This window comes from Oryza glaberrima, chromosome 12 (assembly GCF_000147395.1).
Source record: "Oryza glaberrima chromosome 12, OglaRS2, whole genome shotgun sequence".
NCBI classification, from domain to species: domain Eukaryota; kingdom Viridiplantae; phylum Streptophyta; class Magnoliopsida; order Poales; family Poaceae; genus Oryza; species Oryza glaberrima.
Genome location: NC_068337.1, coordinates 15790557 through 15813032, shown reverse-complemented (window position 1 = coordinate 15813032; position 22476 = coordinate 15790557). Strand labels below are relative to the sequence as shown.

General features: G+C 38.9%; 1 long non-coding RNA gene across 1 annotated transcript; it reads right to left on the bottom strand.

Annotated features, from left to right (window-relative positions):
• Nucleotides 1-5806: 5806 nt before the first annotated feature.
• On the bottom strand, nt 5807-7140 carry LOC127758107 (uncharacterized). The gene is made up of 3 exons (XR_008013588.1): nt 6979-7140; nt 6463-6528; nt 5807-6340 (listed from the first exon to the last, which is right to left on the bottom strand). It is a non-coding gene; the product is annotated as an uncharacterized LOC127758107 (long non-coding RNA).
• Between the last annotated feature and the right edge of the window lie 15336 nt (nt 7141-22476).

Sequence of the window (22476 nt, the reverse complement as noted above, 5' to 3'; positions counted from 1 at the left end):
AGCCCAATAGCCCAACACGTTCCGTCTCCCGAACCTTATCCACTCCAAAGCCAGGGCAATCGATCGGTCTCTCGCGCTCGTGCTTCCTACCGCCGCCAGCCGCGGTCTCCGCCGCGCCGGGTTCCCCCTGGGCGCGCAAGCATGCGACGGGCCTGCCAGCTGCGCGTCGTGGCCGTCCGTTTCCCCTACGCGCACGCGAGAGGCGAGTCCATCTCAGCCGCGCATCTCTCCTTCATCCTCCCTCCCCGACGATCATGTGTCTCCGTCGAGCCGCCTTCCCCAACCTCCGCGCGCGCACGCAACTGGCCCACCAGCCGCGCCGTTTCCCCACCTTCCTCGCTCCATCCCACCTCCTAGGCTGCTCGCCTCCTCGGCATATCACAAAAAACAGAAACTGTCGGTACCCACCAACGAGTAGTCTTAATGGCCGACATTAAAAACCGATCAGATTTCATGGCTGTCGAGCTCCTCACCACGAAACGTCGTTCGATTTGTTTTCTTAGTTTCTTCCTCCCCTGAAATCTTCAACCTCCCCTTCACCTTGAACACACCGAACCTCCCGAAGGTATGCAGCCATATATTTTTCATCCAATAAATTGGCTTCTGCTTTCGGTCACACTAGATTGATTTGTTATGTTATTCCTCATATTCTTCAAGAATTAAGAAAGGAGGGATTGGTTTTCTTTCGGCTCTACTTCAGGTTTCTACCGTCTCCGTTCAACCGGATTGAAATTTATTTAGTATATACACTTCACTAAAGGAGACAATTCATGGTAGGAGGATCATTGGTATGTATACCAATTTTACATCACGCAGTATACCTTCTGAATTCTGGATGCAGATTGTTTTCCATTAGCAGATTGCTTACTATCGTTGCAGCAGCAGCTATGTGCTACCGCTGAGATTAGTCCCCATGACATTCCCATCCAAAGCAACAGCTGGAGCAATCTATATATGCATTGGGTAATCATAATTGCCCCCATATTCATTCATGGTAACTTGATTTCTGTATATTATTATATGCCCATACTGCGACACTTGCTTTGCAAGAGGTAAAGTAATTCCTTCCTTAACAACACTGTCTAGCTATTTTTCATACACATTGATCCCTAATTTTTGATATATCTATTCTGATTCTTCTTTGGTATATGATGATCCTACTTTATATCCATATAACTTATTTTTTTCATATTTTTTTCTAGCTAGAGTATGAAGAATGCTCTTTGTAATAGCAAAATTGAACAGTTTGTCAAACATTGGGTTATTCATCAAGGCCATATGACTATTTATCTTCAGTTTTATGGATCTTTCAGTCCAAAATACTACAAGTTATTTTGTTTCTGTTGAACTTTCAGCTCTAAGACATGATTGGTATCCTAAGAAACAGAGAAAATTAAGATGGGTTCTGATTCAGATATTCTAACAACACTTAACATGAGAAGATAAACACTGTTTATTTTTTTCTTTGAATTTACTTTATGGTAAAGGGATTGATTGGGGTTGCACTATGTTGATCCAATAAGTTAATAAAAACGCATAAACGTGCATGAAAAGTTAGCCAAAGGGCCACACCCTCCACGATTCAATTAGCTACTCTGATTGTACTGTTTAATGCTATTTCAATTAGCAGTCAACAATAATCAAATATTATTCTCATTATTCTCCATGATTCGGTACCACATTACTGCTCAACCTCTATAAGTATCACATACACCATTATGTTTCTCCTTATGACAACTCCCTTTCATTTCTCCTATTCTCAACATTTTATTCTTATTCCGACACATGGATATTCAACGAGAACCAACCAGCAGGTTATCATTAATCACCAATTAATAAATGTTATTACATTCTTTTCTCTATTACTCTATTCCTGCCTTCTTGGTACCTTGCATTCTCTGTTGTCATGTTAACCGTCTGCGTTCTTTGTTGTCATGCTAACTGCTTCTAGGAGCTTTGCATCATCGTATTGTCTATACTTTGCCATTTATTGCTCTTCCCTTCAGGAATCCCCAAACTTTCAAATGAGATGCTGCTTATTTTTCATTTGTATGTTCTTCACAAGTGAACATGGATGCAGTTGCTCAAATGGATTCTTCTATAACCTCAACAAACTGAAGCTATCTCTGACCCTCATATGCTTCTAACATTTCTTACATAAAAAATGGATTACCTCAAATGCAGTCTAACTGAAGAGAAGGTCAATAACAATAATCAAAATTAGTGTCTCTTGCATTGCTATTACTATCTGAGAAATGCTATCTTAACCTTCACGGATGTTGCTACTTCAGTTCATAGATTTCATCCTACAGAAATAGTTGTTTGTTCGAAAAAATTTACCATTTCTAATGGCTACTATTACATTTATCTCTTACGCCTCCACGTGTAGCTCCCCATTTCTACCTACTAAATCCCGCAACAACGCGTGGGGTATCATCTAGTAACCCATGCTTTCCACGCCACGTACAGAACCTCCAGCAAAAAGCAGAAATAGTATGATTTGAGAACCAAGGAAGAAAAAAGGCAGTGAGATTGATCGGGAAAACGGAGAGCACCAAGTTACCACGGGGAGAAAAACTCCATGGATGAGTGCTTCAAGATGAAACAGAAAGAGAAGGTGAAAAGCTGGTTGCTTCTGTAGCTATGTAACCTATGTCTGTGAGAATGGGCTACACATTAACACATATTACAAGATCAGAGAAAGTTTAGTGCCTAAAATTGTGTACTACATGTTGACAAAAAAAATGATATTTACTTTCATTGCTAACAGAGCAAAACAAAACAAAACAAACTCATCATTGCATGATGTATAGATTCCTTATGGATTATAGCTACTTAATAGATGACAAAATAAAGTACAGTTAGAAGCTCAACAGTAGGTGACAGAACAGCTTCTCATTAAGTTAACCAAGCTACTATTCATGTATTCATATCATACCAATAGTAAAAGTAGAGTAGGACTATTCACCTGAAATTTGTTGTTTTTGTTACTCTCAAATAAAGTTTAGTTTCAACTTGAGATTTGGTGGGAATATATTTCATATCTACAACTATCTTTAGAAATTTTTTCATGAATTTACAAATATTTTAGGTATAATTTTCACAAGTTTCCAACACTTAGCTCGTTTTCACCGGATGTGTCCTCAACAATGAAATGCCGTCATCATAGTTGGAGTCACTGTGATGATTCCTATTGTGAGAGGGCGCTTGGTGCCAGTCGCGGCAGTGAGCCGACTGATCTGGATGTCGCCTTTCGGCTTTCGCTGTTGAGAAGATGCAAATTAGATCCAATATGCCCTCTACTGCGTTCGGGAACCCGATAATCTCTGGAATAAAGAGGTGGGAGATGGGTTCCGACTGGTGTTTCTACGGTAGATTCATCAGGCCAACGGCTGCCTCCAGCATCCATGGGCACAGTGGTGGCGATCATGGCCTTGACTTTATTCAAGATTGGTGTCACATTGGGTGGAGCCTTGTCGATGATGGTGTCGAACAGGGTAACTGCCGTGACCGCGTTCTGTTGAGGCGTGACGAAGACGTTGGTGTTGTCGACTCGGGGCTAGATAATTGCATTGTGAGCGGCTCATCCGACATGAGCTAGATTTTGCCTCCTGCGTTCTTCTTCTTCCCTGTGTTTGCGCTCCTCTTCAAGCCTTGAGCTTCCTCGTCGACTGTATCTGCCATGAATACACCAAAAAGAAGTGGGGTATAGTCGTCATTGAACTCCGAACTTCCCATGCTCTCAGTGGTGTGATCGTCGTAGTCCTCAGAGGAGCTAAGAAAGTCGACAATCTCCGTATTTGAACAGGATCAAAGTGGTTGGAGCATGACGAACACCTCACTAAAGCCCAATCCGGGTGAAGCCAAAGCTTGTTCAGATCGGGACCTCCAGGGGAAATGGATCTGGAACCAAACGTAGCGGCAAGGAGCGAAGGAACTCGCATGGCAATCTAAGAATGCGTGGTGGCTTTGGTGGAGAGTCCACGAAGGCGTGCTAATGTAGATGATTCCCCTGAGTAGTTTGAGGTCAACCCGGAGAAGAAAACCTTGGAGTAGATCTCGGCGGTGTTTGGCAAACCAAACTACATCGAGTGGTCACGATCCCTCTCTGACTGGTTCGAATCCGAATCGAGAAGAGAGATGTTGGCGAATTCGTTGGTGATGAAGTCGAAGCTATTGAAGCGTTAGACCTGCCCTAGAGGGAAGGCAAAGTCGTCGACTCCTAAAGTTGATCCCATCGCACTTATCGGCAAAAAAAATCAACGCAACCCCTACCTGGCGCACCAACTGCTGATCCAAGAAATCGGCAATGAGAAAAGGGGTAGTGCACGAAAGCTAAAATAGATGGGTTGTGGGAGAAAGATATAGACAGCTTCAGACCCTCTCGACAAGAGCTAATACCATACTTCTATTTGGGGATTGGAATCCATCAAGCATTGTATTGATTTAGCGATCTTGGTGTTGTTGTGCCCTCAGAGGGCCTCCTGTCCGCCTTATATAGGTTTGGGGTAGGATTACAAACATTGAAACCTAGTCGGATACGGTATCGATTTCTTAAATCTACTTTACAATATTACCAAATCTGGACTTTGAGCCATTCCTTAATACACAAGACAACATAATACTTAAACCATGGTCTGTAGCATATTTCATAGATATAACCCATCTGCTCGGATAAGCTAGCCGTGTGGGTATATGATACCCATAATCTTCACACCAAGCCACCAAATCTAGATCGCCTTGCACGACCTCCATCCTGGACGCCGGCATGAGAAAGAGGCCTCCAAGAGCACCCGTAGCCGTCACCTCACCACCCCAAAAGCCATCGCCGCCAGCGCTCTATATATCCTGCTGATCTCCCGCGCTAGATCTAGGCGTACCGCATGCTCATTCTTAGCATTTGTACCTAGTCCACTTGCCGACCTGGCCTGGCTTTCTTATACTGAAGTTAGCTAGCTAGTTAAGGTAAATTATAACATATGTTGCCTACTTTTTGAATTTTGTTCTACTACTAGCTATTTCCATTGGTGTAATAAACAAGAGTACGTATATACTATATGGAGGGCTTAAAATTAACCATTTATGTGATTCTGTCCGAAACCAAGAGCGTGCGCTTAATTCGTAAATTTCCCATGTGATTGTATTGTCAATCGACGATCCTCATATAGTATGCACCCATTTTAGCTAAGACGGTAGGAGTGCCATAATAGGAGAGTATTGCCCAAATACACAACGGCCCTATTTAGTTCCAAAAACCTTTTTTTCCAAAAACATCTCATCGAATCTTTGGACACATGCATGGAGTATTAAATATAGATAAATTAAAAAATTAATTGCACAGTTAGGGAGGAAACCACGAGACAAATTAATGACGGATTAATTAAGCTCAAAAGATTCGTCTCGCGGTTTCCAGGCGAGTTATGAAATTAGTTTTTTCACTCGTATCCGAAAACCCTTTCCAACATCCGGTCAAACGTTTGATGTGACACCCAAAAATTTTCTTTTTACGAACTAAACAGTCCCAAAACATGTACACAGAACAGTAGCTGCACTGGTATAACAGCTGTCTGCAGATCAGCCAAGAACGCCATGAACTTAAGTTTGTGTTCTACTAGTTGTAAGACTTGTATTCCTGTATCCTCCACCTCTTATTTAATGATTTTCATATCTGTAACAATATAGCATTAACACATTTGTCTCTGTTGTGTAGTTTCACATCACATCGTAGCTAGATTAATCATGGTGATGTACGTTTTCGTGTACTTGTTATGAAACACATCGTGATGACTTGTGAAAGGATCGGCAGAGCCCAGAAGTTATATTTCCATTATAAAAAAAATAGCACTTATTAATCAATATATTCCTGGTACATATGGTATGCAGTATTAATTTTTCTGCTCAAAACAAGTACCTCTATTGGCCGGTACAAATTACAATAATTTAACAGAAGGTGCTGCATACATATATCTTAAATTTCTCTTGGCTGCAAAACTGCTAAGAACTCCTCCTGCACCGACGAATGTTTCTTATATAATTTTCTAACTAATGATAATAATCTTGAACCAGGTCGTCGTTACCGAGACCTTTTGGTTCCTAAATATAAATAGATTACTAATTAATCAAATTCCTCATGTAGAAGATATTGAGAGTAACATTGAAATCAACTAATTAACTGGGAAGACGCCTCGGAAAATTCAGGTTTTCTGAACTGTTTTGGTGATTAATTTAGAAATGGTTTCCTGTTCATGCTGGCTGGGAACAGAATGTATTTGGGGTGGGGCACCAATAGTAGGATCATAGTCCAGGGAAATCAACTGGCGGAACAGATTTCTGTAACCACCTGAAAAAATAAAATAAAATAAAATTACATTATAAAGAATAACTTTGTTGTTAAGGGCATATATATATATATATATACGCGCGCGCCTAAAAAACATCATAAATTCTCGTATATAACCTTACCACTCTGAAATAAAGATGGTTTCTTGGTGAGTTGGTGGTAGCCGCTTGCGTGGTTCTTGTAGTTCACTGAAAATAATTTGGTTTTCAATATCCTGGTGAAGTTAATTAGCTTAAGAAAGAAAAAAATAAAAACACAATAATAGCATAGCAATAAAAAGTAATACACATCACATACACATAATCACACATGGATGTACAATAACACTCAAAGCAGATCTAGAAAAAGAAAATTGGGGATTCTAAACATTCTTGGAGAAGCTTTAACAACCCCCCAAGCCCTCATCCATGTCGAAAATAATAAGGGGGCTCAAAGATACAGGATCGAACCCCCTCGAACTCATACTGGATTTGCTCCTAATAACACCCGGGAGAAAGTGAAAAGATTCGTATAAAAAGAGAGAGAGAATTTCTGAAGTAATTTACTGAAGTAACGAGAAATACCACACTTCAAAAATCTAAAAAAAAGGATGAAATAAATAGAAGAGGCCAATGCAAGAGAAATAGTAACATAAGTACCAGCTTGAAAGGCCCCTTGACGTATAGCTAGTGATGGCGAGGTAAGCAGAGATACCACACAGAAAAAGAAAAGAACAAGATGGGAAAAATTGCTCTTCATTTTCCTAGCAAGACGAAGAGTTTCTCTCTCTTTTTTTTTCCTTCTTGATTTTGCTTGTAGCTAATCACCGTAGATACACGTGTTGTGTAATGAACAGAGCCACAACTTGACCTCTATTTATGCACGAGGCAATGCTGTCTTCTTAGGAATGCATTCCATTGTGCATTTAATTACAAAATCATCTGTCATCTGTGATTTTCCTTAATTAATAAGATGCCTAACCTTGCTTGATATGGTTTGCTGTATCGATCGTGTTGGCACGTGATGATTATAAATTTGCTGGAGGTTGCGCATTTCCGCATCCATCTTAATTGATTACCATTGTTGGAAGAAAGCCCAATTGTTGTAACTACTCCAGAGGCTGGAGTGAACCGTGTGACAAATAAATATCAGAGCGCGCCAGCGCGCCCCTTCTGATAATAATACATTCACTTTTTATACAAAATTACTTTTAATCAGACACGTGCATCTATACCATGCATCTAACCAACAGCTGAAACCAGATGGGCAGTTCAGAAAATTCGCATCTTAACAAAAACAACTAGCCATTGGGATGATGGACGAACCAACGGCACGAGAATCCTAGGAAGAACGGGTGGTAGTGTCACCGGGATTCTTGGGCCTTCTCAAGAATTGTAGAGAAATGAAATGCTCACTATCTCACCATCTTAGGTGACGGGGCCTCAGGTGCTCCGATATTCCTCCTTCGAGCCTATCTAGGGCCTCGAAGGCTATCTTTTTGAAGGTCTCCTTCGGCCCTCCGAAGCCTCCCCATCCCTATTTAGGGTGGATATTCGGTTTTTCAGTTAAAATGATTCGGGGTTCTCGGTTATATATAATTTTGGTTTCTCATAAATAAATAGCAATCATAGTGTTTGATAAGAAATAAAACCACACAAAATAAGCCGAAGCATGTCGGTTCGGTTTCTCGGTTTACCGAGAGAACCGACCTGCCCACCTTGCATGTGTTCCAGAGAGCGTTGGTATTGCTAGGTGCTATCTTTAATTCTTGTGGCCTCCACACAGCGAACATCTCCCACAGGAAATAATTACTAACTAATCAACTGACGTTTTCGAGATATGATAGCAAATTAATAGCACAATGGATACAGGTTTATAAATACATGCACAAACATACACTGATACACATGACAATAAGGTTCCCTTTCTACGGTTGAATACTTGCATCTGCACTTATCTATAGTTCGTTATCCAATGGTGGTGATAGTCAATCTGTCACCCTACTTAACCCTATGGTAGATTTTCCCCAACATCACATCACGAGTCAGCCTAAGGAGGAGTACAGAATATTTGGGCCTCATCTGTTTGGGCTCCGAACTCGGCCCATCTGCACATATTTTATAATTTCGTTGAAGTAAGTTCACTCTAGGTCCCTCAATTTGTTGTCGAGTCTGAAATTTATCCATGAACCGCAATACCAGATATGATGCGTCTCTCAACTCCTAAAACCAGTACAAATAAGATCCCAAGACGGTTTGGACGGTGGTTTCAGTTAACGTACGTAGATTTGAAAAAGTTAAAGAAAACCATAAGACCCACGTATCAAGGAGCGTTGGTTAAAAATAAAAATAAATTACAGAGGGACCTACGTCATCACCCCACTTTCCCCTCTCCTCTCCCTTCCTCTTCGCTCTCTCTCTTGTGTTCTGAGGAGAGTGGCATGGCGAGCACAAGCACGAGGCCGCAGAGCTCGTTGCGGATTCCGGCTGTCCTTCGGCAGTTTCCTCGCGAAGCTGCAGGGGTGGTGGGCACGCACGCCGGAGCTTAGGAAGGTCGCTGCGGCGCTCGCCAAAATCTGCGGAGATGGACACACGCAAGGGCAGGCTAGGTGCTGCATTACCCTCTCAAATTCCATTTCTGGAGCATCGTTTGCTCTCTTCTGTGCGCGCATAACGTAGCACGGTTTCGATTCAATTCAATCACGTACAAACATTTTCTTTCATGTCAATTCACATTGCTGCATCCATTCATCTTTTCCATGCGCGATGAAATCTATGCTCTCTATGGCCAACTCCCAGCTCCGGTCCTCCATCCTGTCGGTGTTAAGGATAAGACAAGGCAAAATCTAAAAGAGGCCCCTCGTTTTAATGCTAAGGAGAGACTCTATCTAGATATCTTAACTGTAATACTAGTCCATCAAGCAAGTAGCTAGAAAATATATTCTTATCTCCTATGTTTCAAATAAAATTTTCTCTTAAACTATTCATCCGATCTACCATCCGATTACATGGCTGTGTTCGTAAGAATTAAATCTTTATAACAATCTCACATGATTATATTTTCATGAAAAAATATAAATTACTTTTATAATATATCCAAATTACTTTTAGATTTCACTAAATTACTTCTTAGACATATTAAAGTAAATTTAATAAAGACTAAAAGTAATTTACATAAAAAATTAAAACGAAAAGAAAGTAACTTTGCTATGACATTAAAAGTGGATCCGTTATGGAGGTAAAAATATTAGTCTATCTTAAAATTAAATTTAATCGGCATAAATTATAAAATAAACAGCTCATAATTAGGAATGTGTCATGGTTATAGATACCATATATCCAATAGTTATCGACTAAGCTCGGCGGGACCCACCATATACCAAGTCTTATACAGGATCATACCTTGCATATAGAAGTAGTTCCGGATAAGGAATGACAAGTAGAGTTATATATGAAAACGACAATGACTACTCGGATTGTATCCATATTGGTTTCCCTAGTTCTACTTGGACAAGACAAGGGGGCATATATGGGTATAAATACAAGCCCCCTAGGAGGAGAGAGGACGGACAGAAAAACACACAAGCCAAGACAAGCCAACACGCGCCGCCAAACATCGACATCAGAGATAAGTTTAGATAGACCCAATATGGTGCCTGCAGAGGCCGACAAGAGGGATTTAGCGCCATCTCTGATCTCGATGAGTTCGTACTCGAGGAGGAAGACTACTATGTCGTCGACTACGAGTTGGTTATCTATGCCGCCAAGTCGACGGCAGCTAGATAGGTTATCCCAAATATTATACTTGTGTGATTCAGATGAATATAGAGCAACACTGGCTTTGGCCAACAGGAGCAGGGCTATTACCTGTCAGATAAGGGGTCCGAACCTGTATAAAAATTCTTGTCTCCATTGCTTTTACCTCAATCACGCATATATCCTGGTACCGACGATCTCCATACCATGCAAATACCATAGTCGAGACCTCAAAAAGTCGACAGAATGTATAAAAAGTAATTTAATCAAATCAAAACGTAATTTATATATATGATAAAAATAATAACATATATAATAAAAGTATTTTACAACATAGATATTTATTTTATCAAAATATAGTTATGTAAGATCTTGTTGTAAAGATTTAATTATATCGGACACAATGGTGTAATCGGATTATAGATCGAGATGAAGTGATCGGCTGGGCGGCGAGAGCTCATGGGAACGGTGCAGCGGTGGGAACTCGGCGGAGCGGCGGGAGCAGCAGGATGGCGGGAGCGGCAACACCTCCTCTTCTCGCCGCCACCTCCTCATCCGCGCCCTCGCCGTCGCCTCCTCTCCTCTGGTCCTCCCTCCCCGCTGCATTGATGGCGATGTCCGGGTTGATGACAGCGTTGACGGTGTTGGTGTTGGCAGCCGGGAGCCAAGAGCTCGGTGGAGCGGTGGAGCGGTAGAGCTAGGCGGGAGCAGCAGGACGACGTTGGAAGTTGCGGGATGAGTTATACCTAGTATTATGATTGAGGGATGCGATTCAACCACGGACATGAGTTGAGGGAGGCAAAATGGACTTATTCCTTTCCTTTATTGCCAGTCCAAGTAAACTCCCGCAGCCCATTTTGTTACACAGGCCTTTCAAAGTAATTAAGGCCTATGTTTACCGGTCTTCAGCCCTTCAGCACAGGGGATTGTACGGCCCATCTTGCATTGTACGTCTAGGTTTTTTTTTTTTTGAGGGGATTATACGTCTAGGTTAATTTGAATACCTTTGCTTATAACACGTGCTCTGCTACTGACACTGCTAATTAATTAGCTAGGTAGCTTAGGGATCTTGTGATTTATGTTTTGAATTTTAAGGAAAAGGAACTGCTTCGTATGCAATTCTTGCAAAACATTGTTGTGTTCCAAGGTACTTCCTCCGTCCCAAAATATAAGCATTTTTAAGGTTGGCACGAGTATTAAGAAAGTAGGTGAGAATGATTGAAGAAGGTGTGTGATTGGTTGAAAAGAGAAAGTAGGTGAAAAAAATATTTGTGATTGGTTGAGAGGAGAAGGTAGGTAGAAAAATAGCTTCATTTTGGGACAAAGTATTGTGCTAGAAATAGCTATATTTTGGGACGGAGGTAGTAGCCCTTAACAACAGGGGCGGATCCAACATGGGGGACAGTGGAAGCTCGAGCCTCCACTAATAGCGTGAGGATCGTGGGAGCCCTCACGAAACCCCCACTAAATTTTTTGGCATACTATATATGAGAGAGGGGGAGTAGATTTGTCTAGTTTAATCAGACCCCTGCTATTCTTTTTTTGATCCACTACTACTCAACAAGGAAAACTAAAAAGCCAATCCAATAAAAGCTATTCATATTTCAACATCCACAAGCACAAGTGACAAAAGTATCATAAATAGATTTAGAAGAAAAGAAACTGAAGCTATACCGAACGGAGCCTCACCAGTGTACATCCGTGCTATATATACATAGAGTAAGAGTACGATCTACAAAAACATACTTATAGGTCAAATAAATCGCAGAGGACGGGTTTTAATTCATTATTAGAAAAAAAACAAACAGAGCAATATCCTATTTTCCACAGAGAGGCAACTCCGCGACACCGCGAAACTTTGAACCTCACACAGCTGGGGGTGACACAAAATGCCATTCCAAGTGCTGTTCATTCATGCCCAACAATACAATTGCTGGTAGCAGCTAGCTAAGCCAGATTCCTCTGATCAGTTAGATAGCAACAACATTGGGGCTGGCTTATCATGCATAGGACGGCACTGATCATCCAGCCAGCCAGCTAAGCTATACCTTGCCCCAATTAACCTCACCAAATCATCATCATCTCTCATCCAATTCCTCTCCTGCTTGCATTGTCCTCCTCTGAATCATGTGCAGATCGATCAGGAGCAAAGTAGCAGCAGCAAACCGCATGGCGACATTCTGTTGGTAGATGCAGATGCTAGCTGCTGCTAGCTGCAGACTGCAGGCATATGCCCCTGTCGAGTACACTATGCTGCAATCAGAGCGTTAGGTGCGTGTTACTGACTTACTGCTGCAGTGTGATCGATGTCCATGGTCCATGCATGTGGCTCCTTGAAATGCCATGATCTGAAGATCTTGGGGGGAACAGTGCCAAGAACTGTTTAGGCTGCTTGTTTGGAATAATAATGCGACTTTGGTCATGCTTTATTACGTTGGAATTGAACTATTTCATGTTAGATTCGAGCGTTCTAATGGGTAGTAGTAGTTTACAAGGGTTATTATGATCTGATACAAGCCAGGAACAGCTTTGATCCTTTTTCAGAAGAAACCTCCGAAAAGGACAAGGATCGAGTAGTTCATGCTTTTCATTGAGAAGGGCAGGCAGCTTGGTCCTTAGATTGGGCCTTCTTTTCTTGTGTTCTATAAGCTTGGTACCATCTGCAAAATTATGTGCATTAATTTGCTGAAATGGGGTATGTTTAGGATGAAAATGGATCCAACACAAAATAGTTGGAACATAAATTTTCTCTAAGATGGAAAAGGAAATTAGGAATGCTACACAATTCAAGTATAGAATATGGATCCTACTTAACTGAATGTGTAGGAAATCAATCAGTTTTTGTGATGTTGATGTTAAATTGTAATTTGCTACAAAGTACAACTTGCAGGTTGCAGCAGCGACCATATCATGAATTATGAAGGCATTGAATTTTTCGATTCAAGACATCGATTTCGCTCCGAACAATTGTTATCATTCATATCCTTTTCGAGCACGGATATATCTCTTTCAAATTGAGTATTGTGGAATTCATGTAGCAGATATAGACCAAAGGAAAATGTGTTCAATTTCCAGCCATGCATATATAGCCTTGTTGTACTTGAAGAGAAAAAAAAATGCATATGAATGCAATTAAAGAAAGAAAGTGAACACCTTTAGGCACACATGGTTCTGATTAATCTTTTTCACTTCTTCTGCTTCTTCTCCTAGTTAGGGCCACACAGAGTACTGTTTGTGCATTGGATGGATCATTGGAGCCCTAAAAGGCATGAAAAGGACGCTTGCTTATGGAGGCCATCATGAGCCAGTGTGTGACACGACCGACATAGTTATGATTAAACCACCCTTAATCGTACGCTAATTGAAAATTACATCTTCTTCTTGGGATCTCTCTTTTTATATTTTTCTTGAATATATTTAAGGATGGTTTCGTAAGCAAGCAACCAAGACGGTTACAATAACCCAACGAGCAACCAATGGACAGTTGGTGGTGATGCATGATCCATAGGTCATAAATTTGCCAAAACTATACAAATAAAGGGCCGGCATATAGTCAGTTTTGATTAGGCGATTAATTAACCTATCAGTATAGGCTCTCTTTAGTTTCCCCTATTCCCAACTTTCCATCACATCAAAAACTTTCCTACACACATAAACATTCAATTTTTTTCCAAACTCCCAATTTTCTTTAAACTTCCAACTTTTTTCAGGAACTAAACACACCCATAATCATGTTAGGTTAAACATACGACATTCAATACCATTTTATCATATACTATATATATACTAGTTTTCATTATTAATTATAGTTGTGATATAATATGTATTTCTAAACCATGTTTGAAATATGAGGAAGTTTTCCGTTTCTCACTTAATCAAACCATTTCGCTCTGAATTTTCCACAAAATTTCAGTGATTCAAACAGGACTACTTTAAATGTATTTGTCTATATCCCATTTAGTATATAGTGTACCACAAAAGAAAGGAATTGAAGGGTGGTGGATGTGTGTGCATGGCATGTACTGGTACTACTATATAAGTTACAATGTAGCAACCTTTGGAAGGTTCCTAGTTGCTGCACATGATGAAACAGTGCCCTTTTCGGACCACTTTTGCAGCAGCATCCAAAGAAGCCGCCATTCATGCAGCAGTTGGGGCTCTTTGGGGAGAAGCTAAGTTTAGAGTACTTCTAAAATGATGATCACCGTATCTCCCGTACTCCCCACATTAATTTGGTGTACATGACACCAATTTGTAGATATATTGCTTTTGATGATGATGCCAACAAAAACATGGTGTACAAATCAAACTAGTGCCAAAATTTATGTGACTCTAGTGCTCTCAACATCATTTCCAATTTCACAAAAGAAAAAGGTTGTTTTATTTTTGCAAAAGTATATATTACTGTTCAAATGGAAAAACAAACGGCAATTTTGGGACAAGCTAGTGCAGCAACAGATAAATCAAATTTGCTGTTCTTTCTTTCGTAATATTTCAACCCCGAATTAATTAATTTGCAGGTAATTTCATCTCTTCTCAGTTTTTCGTTCTTTTTTTTTTTTGTGGCAAGATGGGTAGATATATAATTGTTGCATCGCATTCAAACTTCAAAGTACGTAAGAAGAAAAGTTTCACTACCCTTAATTTCTGCTTTGGTGGTGATCAGCAATAAGGACTAAAGGTACAATTTGATTAATCATCCGTTCAGTACATAAGGTGAGTACAATTGCTGGTGTACGTGTATATATGTGTTGACCCATGCTGGCTGTTTCTAGATATCTCTCTCTTTCAAGTTTCAACACCAACTCTCACGTGCTAACAACGCGCTATATAGGCGACTACATGGCGTCGACTTATAATTCAACTCCCTAATTAATTCTGTTTTATCAATTGTAAGTAGAGAAAAGCGTGTGAATGCATGGTGTGGTACAATATACTACTCCCTCGATTTGTTTTATATTATAGGTCTTTTTGATTTTGTTTTCCTAAATTAAACTTTAACCCAAAACAAATATATTATTAAAGATATATTCAACGTTAGATTTAGATAAAACTAATTAATTTCAAGAAGGCTCATCTGATGTGCGTCAGAGTAACATGGGTCATTGACGTGTGAGCCCATATCGGTGGGTTCTACCTGTCAGAGACTCGCGTACTTATGATTTTACATCATTAGAGCCACATCAAATTAATTTGGTATTTTAGATGTTCCTAAATTTTCAATAACCTTGATCAAACCTTAAAAAGTTTTTAAAAAATAAAGCGACTTGCAATATGAAACCAATAGAGTATATGAAAATTTTTAATGATATAAAGTGTCTTACAAGTCAAATCTAAAAGGGAAATGTAAAGCATGGGCCAATAGTAGTCACAGTTCTGAGGCGTGTGAAGATTAACATCATAGCATATCATAAAACATGTCTTGGATGTTGTAGGATAATTACTTCAGACTTAAGGTGAAAATAATAGTTAAGCTTTTTTTGCGGGGAGTTAAGCTTAATTTGAGCTTGCTTACCTAGGTAAACAAGCTAGCGATATACTCCCTCCGTTTCACAATATAAGTCATTCTAGCATTTTTCACATTCATATTGATGTTAATGAATCTAGACATATATATTTGCATAGATTTATTAGCATCTATGTGAATGTGAGCAATGCTAAAATAACTTACATTGTGAAATGGATGAAGTAGCTATATCTTAATTTGCTCCGTTCGAAATCACACACTCTACTCAATGATTGGAAAATTGTGGCACATGCTATGCATATTGGTGGTCACGTCACACAAGATAAACAAAAGAATATATTACCGGGCGTAAAGTGTAAACAATATATTAGCCCCATGCATAAAGTGTAAAGGTAGTCACCATTAGTGGAGTCAATGTAATAAACATACAATGGGAGAGTGCAATGTAATTATTATTTACAGCCCAAAGGCTTGCTGTAGCATAATTTTTTTTTCTGCTGATTGAAGTGTGTGCTACATAAATATTGTATTGGATCGTTATATACCCTCTGTTTATCGTGAAATTTTTTTACTTGTTGGAAAGCTTATGGAGTCTACTTTTAGATGGTTTTGGTCCCATGTCAAAATTCCTACCGAGCTACCGGGAATCTACAAAACAAGCCACGTATCCCATCCAATTCGAATCTGATTTGGGTTTTTGGGTCTTGTAACTGTGTCATGGGTTTAGCCCAAGGGGGTGTACGCCCTAGGGCAACCCTAGAACATCCCTAATCATATTTAGTCAGTAGCTGTCATCGTTTAGAATCGGGTTTTGCTTAGATTAATCTGTCAAGAACAGTTTCGCTGCTAGATCGGTTTGTGGAACCCCAAATTCGAGTGCTTAACCATTCATATGCAATTGTGTTGCAATCTATCTTGTTCTTACTTGTTCTCAGTGAGGTCAACCGGGTTTCGGCACGGTTGATAACCAAAGGAAGCGTGGTGCTGTGATTGCGGGACTCAGTAGAGTGTTCATTCAGAAGCCGGATCAAGTTGTGTCGCGACTCCGTCCAAAACGACTGTTTATTAATACCTATCGGAAGATCGGGATTTAACCTCTCTCGTCAGTTAATATTGATATGCTCTGATCCGTTGACATGCATATGTATTTTAGTTGACCCCACGTGCCATTGATACATGAGGATGAATTGTTGATTTTCTATATATCTGAATTGCGGGTATATTATCCAGTCCTCTTGCTAATACTTTATATTTGCGTGTCAAAATGAAGCGCAATTAGCCATTTTCTCTTTGTACACACATGTTCCTTGAAAAATTCTTGGAAAAATGTTTTTAAAATGGAAATTGAATGTAGGTACAGCAAGCAATTTTAATTAGTGTATGAGAAATGCTGGGAATTTAATTTCTCCATAATCTAATAAGCTGAAACCATCCTTATCAAGAGGATGACAACAACTAGATTTGTTGGTTACGACGGATTAATAAAGACGTCAGCACCACGTTTTGTGCAACTATGATATATATATTAAATTTTCTCAGATCTTTATTAACCCTATAAATATACAATTCAAACGCACATACTTAACGCATATACTACCACGATCCCACCACTAAACGTACTCATGCATGCTAAAAGATATTGGGCATATACATCTTAACCGAGGAGTTAAAATTAATTGGCAAATCCCAGTTAACTGTAAATGTAGCTTTGGACTCACAGCATGACCAAACAATAAGCTGCATCGTTTGCTTTTCAACTTATTGGCCACAATTAAAATTTAATTTTAAATCTTAAATTTATAGTTGATTTTGATTTTTTTTTCATCGTAGTTTATTTTTTTTAACATTGACTTTAAGTCATTGAAAATACATTCACAAATATTTTTTACGCTAATAAACAGTATGGCGTATAATTACCTATAGGTGAAACGTGGGGACTGCAACACTAGGAAAATAAATTAAAGCCATTACAAATTAACTAACGTTTGAAGAGCTTATTTTCACGATTTTAAAAAGGCCACGAGAAATTAAGATATCCTTCTACGTGCATAATAATCCAGCCAACACATTTACATAATACTAGAAAAGAAAACAAATAAGAAACAAAAACAAAACTAAGGACCTGTTTGGCACAGCTCTAGCTCCAGCTCCACCTCTTTTGGAGTTGGAGTTCAGTCAAATAGTTTCAGCTCCACCAAAACTGAAAGTGGAACTGGGTGGAGCTCTCTCACAAAATGAACTGGAGTTGTGGAGCTGGGCAACTCCAGACCTAACTCCTGAAGTTAAATTTAGAAGTTGAAACTGTATCAAACAGACCCTAAGCGACAAGATTGGTTGGATAAATTTCGGTTATTATAGTATAGTTTGAAGGCGGTCCGAATCCGATCCAGCGATACTCTCCAATGATGCGATGCACCCGACGGACAGTGTTGTCGCGCCGCGTGGGCCCCACCCTCTGCCCTCCTCTCAAGTCTCACAACCGTGTTCTTCTGCGGCCATTGGTTGGTGTGTGCAACTGCCAACCCAACCGTGTACGGTACAGCATTGTCTCTTGTTTCTTTTTTTTTTTTCACATTTTAGTCATTTTAGAAAGCATATCTTATAAGTAAAATCCTTATAAATTTTATTGCACAGATATGGACCCATAGCTCTCGGCACCAAACCTATGAGCAATTTCTTCCTCATCGTACCCTCTCCAAATTTCACTTATTTGATGTTAAATTAAGGGAGAACTGAATCGATATATCCTAGTAATTTGCTTCTACTATTTTACTGAAGGTACTTTTATTTAAAGGAGACTTTATACGGGATGAGGATGTGTGTGTTTCTCTATTGACTTGATTTGTTTTAAAAATAGTTAACACATCAATGTCACGTGATTCAATTCTTCTAATTTGTCGTTTTTTTTAAAAAAAAATAATTGATAGCAAATCAATAGGATAAATAATAATAAGTTAGTAGAAATAAATTAGGATAAATTAATTTAACTTTATTTCAAAATTTGATAGCAAATTAATTGGAGAAGAGAAATTGAAGTTGATAGATAGCATAGGTTGGTGCCAAACGGATTCACGTAGAAGATCGAGTGCCAGCTCCAACTTATTTAGCGCCGAGACATCCAACCTCGACACTTACAACCAAGCTAAGGCTTAGCAATAAGTTATTACGGATCTATTTGTAAAATATATTTTCTGAAATAACTAAAATGTCAAAAATAAATCCATGTATAGGCGCTAGCAGCCATGTATGGCGTGTACATGGAGCTTGCTTGCTGAAAAATTGCGTGTCCCTGCAGGCTGGCTGTCTGCTGCAGGTCGATCGTGTGGAGGCAATTATTTCGCTGCAGATCGTAGGGCCAAATCTACAACTTTATAGGAGTATAGTACAGTGGAGTAGCGTCGTTCATGTAAAAAAACATAAATATCTTGTGTATTTTATATACTGTTTTCACGAGAATTTTGCTCAATTCATTCATGGTGATCATATGAAAATATGTCGATCAAAAAAGGAAAAGACTAAGCGTCCGGCGCGTGATCTGGACTTTTAAAAGAAAAATAGATGGCCAAATGTTTATTTGTTCATCAGTGAAATATTTGTGAAACAAATCATTGAAACAGCGAATATATATATATATATATGTATATATATATATATATATATATATATATATATATATATATATATATGTATGTATGTATATATATATATACGTGAGCAACTGAAACATTAGAAAAACCTAAATTAAAAACTTAATGTGTTAAAATGAACTGTAAAAGATATACCAATCCAATCTTATCCCTCCATATAGTGGTAGAGATAAAAATTTCTCAACCTAGGGCTCAATTAATATAATTTTCATAGGTTTTTTCTACTATTTTTTAAAATTTAGAGTGTTATTTCAATGGGAATGTAGGGCTAGGAATAGGGTCTGCCCATGCCTCCATCTACATCCAACATCCTCTCTTGATCGCTCATCAGCATCTCGTTGCTCTGGCAACCAGCCTCCACTGCCATTGTGTGGTTTCCGCTTGTTTCCGCGGTTCCTGCTACCTCCGTAAATGTAAACACCTCCCCTTATTGCTGGAACTGACATCGTGAGAGTTTATGTCCGCCACCAGTTGCCTTTCCATGACATGTAGCGCATTCTTGTTGTGCAACGTCAGCGTCATATCGTTTTCGAATCTATGCACAACAGAATCCATGATGACAAGCCAAACAAGGATTCACCGCTCAGCTATTCATGCTATAGAGCCTCCCCATCGGCCCTCTATGCGTACAACGACACACCAGCGCAATGCACTGAACTTCCTTCTGATCCTAATCCTTTGGCGACAATGGCAAGTATGGAAAAATGGAGCGTGGAGTGTCCAATATTGCTAGGATCAAATGCCCGACATGAAGCATTATCAAATAGGAAAGACTCCTAAGTTTAAATGAAGCCCTAGAAATGAACAAAATTCATATTAAAATTGAACAGGTAATTTGCAGAGTGTTACATGACGAGTTTTTTAATAGCGATGGTGAAATTCGGCTACACAAATGAAAATGAAATTTTATAAATAATATCATTTTTAATGAAAATCATAAAAAATTACTTAGTCAACAAAAATTGTAGAAATAGTAGGCATATGAGCCTTTGATAAATAATAAGCCACCTATTGTACATTGGAAGAAATATAAGGCCAGCCATGGGCATATGCAATTATGCATCCACCAGATTTACATGTGTATGCGTGTATACATGCATGTATATTTTTTAAGCCTGCCAACAACTCTGTCGACGGTTATACACCTATCTAACAACACCATGATTCGACAGGCAACAAATCAATATCGCGGTCATTCAATATGAACCATATCAAATTTTCGTTGTTCGACGGAGGCCCCGTTTAGTTTCCAAAACAAAAATTTTCACGTTGTCACATTGAATATTGTTTCACATATATATGAAGTATTAAATGTAGAAAAAAAACAATTACGCAGATTATGTGTAAATTGTGAGATGAAATTTTTAAGCCTAATTGCGCCACAATTTAACAATGTAGCGCCACAGTAAACATTTACTAATGATGGATTAATTAGGCTTAATAAATTTGTCTTGCAGCTTTCTGACGAAATCTGTAATTTGTTTTATTATTAGACTATGTTTAATACTTCAAATATATGTCTATATATCTGATGTGATAACCAAACCTAAAAATTTCCCCAACTAAACAAGGCCTGATTGCTAAAATTACACTTTCAGTTAATCGATCTTTATTTTTAGTTTTTTATTAAAATAGTATTAAAAATTGATGAACAATGGACCGATGAAACATGTACAGAAACGACATGCTAGAAAAAAAAGTGTCATTTTCATGCACCATGCACGAGTTAGCCAGGCAAATGACTGGTTTAATGTCTTCATTTTACTGCTATGCAGCGACGAATACAGTGAGTTGGACAAACTGGGAACTATCGCAATATTCTAAGGGTTCTTTTTTTCGATCGATCGAGGAATTCCAAGGTACTTATGTTTTACAATTGAGGGTTGATGATTGAAACGAACCGCCCATCACCGAACCAAATTAATTAGTAACCCAAAAGTAAGCATCCTTCCTGGTAACAATTAATTAAATTAGCGCTTAATTATCTACAGAACGGATGCTAATTAATCACCATATAATTATTCACCACACCTAGAGTAGCTAGCTACAAAACCATCCGGCCTAGCTAACCATCCATAGGCTAATGAAACCTGCAGCGCAACTAATCAATCAATCAGTCATCGCCGTTACCGACTAAGATTCGCTTTTCAGATATAATAGTCGTGGTAGTACTACTCATCCGGTCCATTATATTCTCTTAAATATTTCTAGCTAATTAACATGTCACCCTTTTTTTTTTCTTTTCACTCTCTTATCGATCTCTCGTCGTGAGGTGAGCAAATTCTTCATCATCTACTGTTTTTGTGAAAGATGCACGAAAGCATTGAGGCTACTACTTACGTTGTTGTTTTTTTTACCTTTCATTTTCTCTTAAATATTTCTAGCTAATTAACACGTCACCTTTTTTTTCACTCTCTTCTCGATCTCTCTCGTGAGGTGAGAAAATTCTTCCTCATCTACTGTTTTGTGAAAGATGCATGAAAGCATTGAAGCTACTACTTATGTTGTTTTTTTTTTACCTTTCATTTTCTCTTAAATATTTGTAGCTAATTAACACGTCACCTTTAATTCTTTTTTCACTCTCTTCTCGATCTCTCTCGTGAGGTAAGCAAATTAGTCCTCATCTACTGTTTTGTGAAAGATGCGTGAAAGCATTGAAGCTACTCTTATGTTGTTGTTTTTTTTTACCTTTTGTTGTTTTAGACTTCTAATAGTAGGGCCTGTTTAGCATAGCAATAGCTTCAGTTTCACCTTTTCTGGAGCTGGAGCTCAGCCAAACAGTTTCAGCTCCACTTAAAATGGGAGTAGAGCTGGGTGAAGCTCTCTCACAAAATGAACTAGAGAGGTATAGCTGGGTTTAGGCAGCTCCACAACTTCACTCCAGACCTAACTCCTGTAGCTAAATTTAGAAGTTGGAGCTCTATCAAACAGGCCCGTAATATAGACGTTTTAGTCATAATATATATATATTTTTTATCTATATGCCAGTAAAGTGTACAAATTATAGTCTCAGTTTTCATGTTTATAGGTGAGTACACGTAAAATTAAAAAATTATAATGGCATGAGTTTTATAAGCATAATAAGTGGTCACATGAAAATTTGTATACTACTCCCTCAGTTCCATAAGTGATTATGCCCTTATAGTCTACTCCCTCCGTCCTAAAATATAGTAACTTTTGCTTAGATGGGACGTATCCTAGTACTACGTGTCCAGATTCGTAGTACTAGGATACGTCCCATCTAACCAAAAGTTGCTATATTTTGGAACGGAGGGAGTATCTCACAGT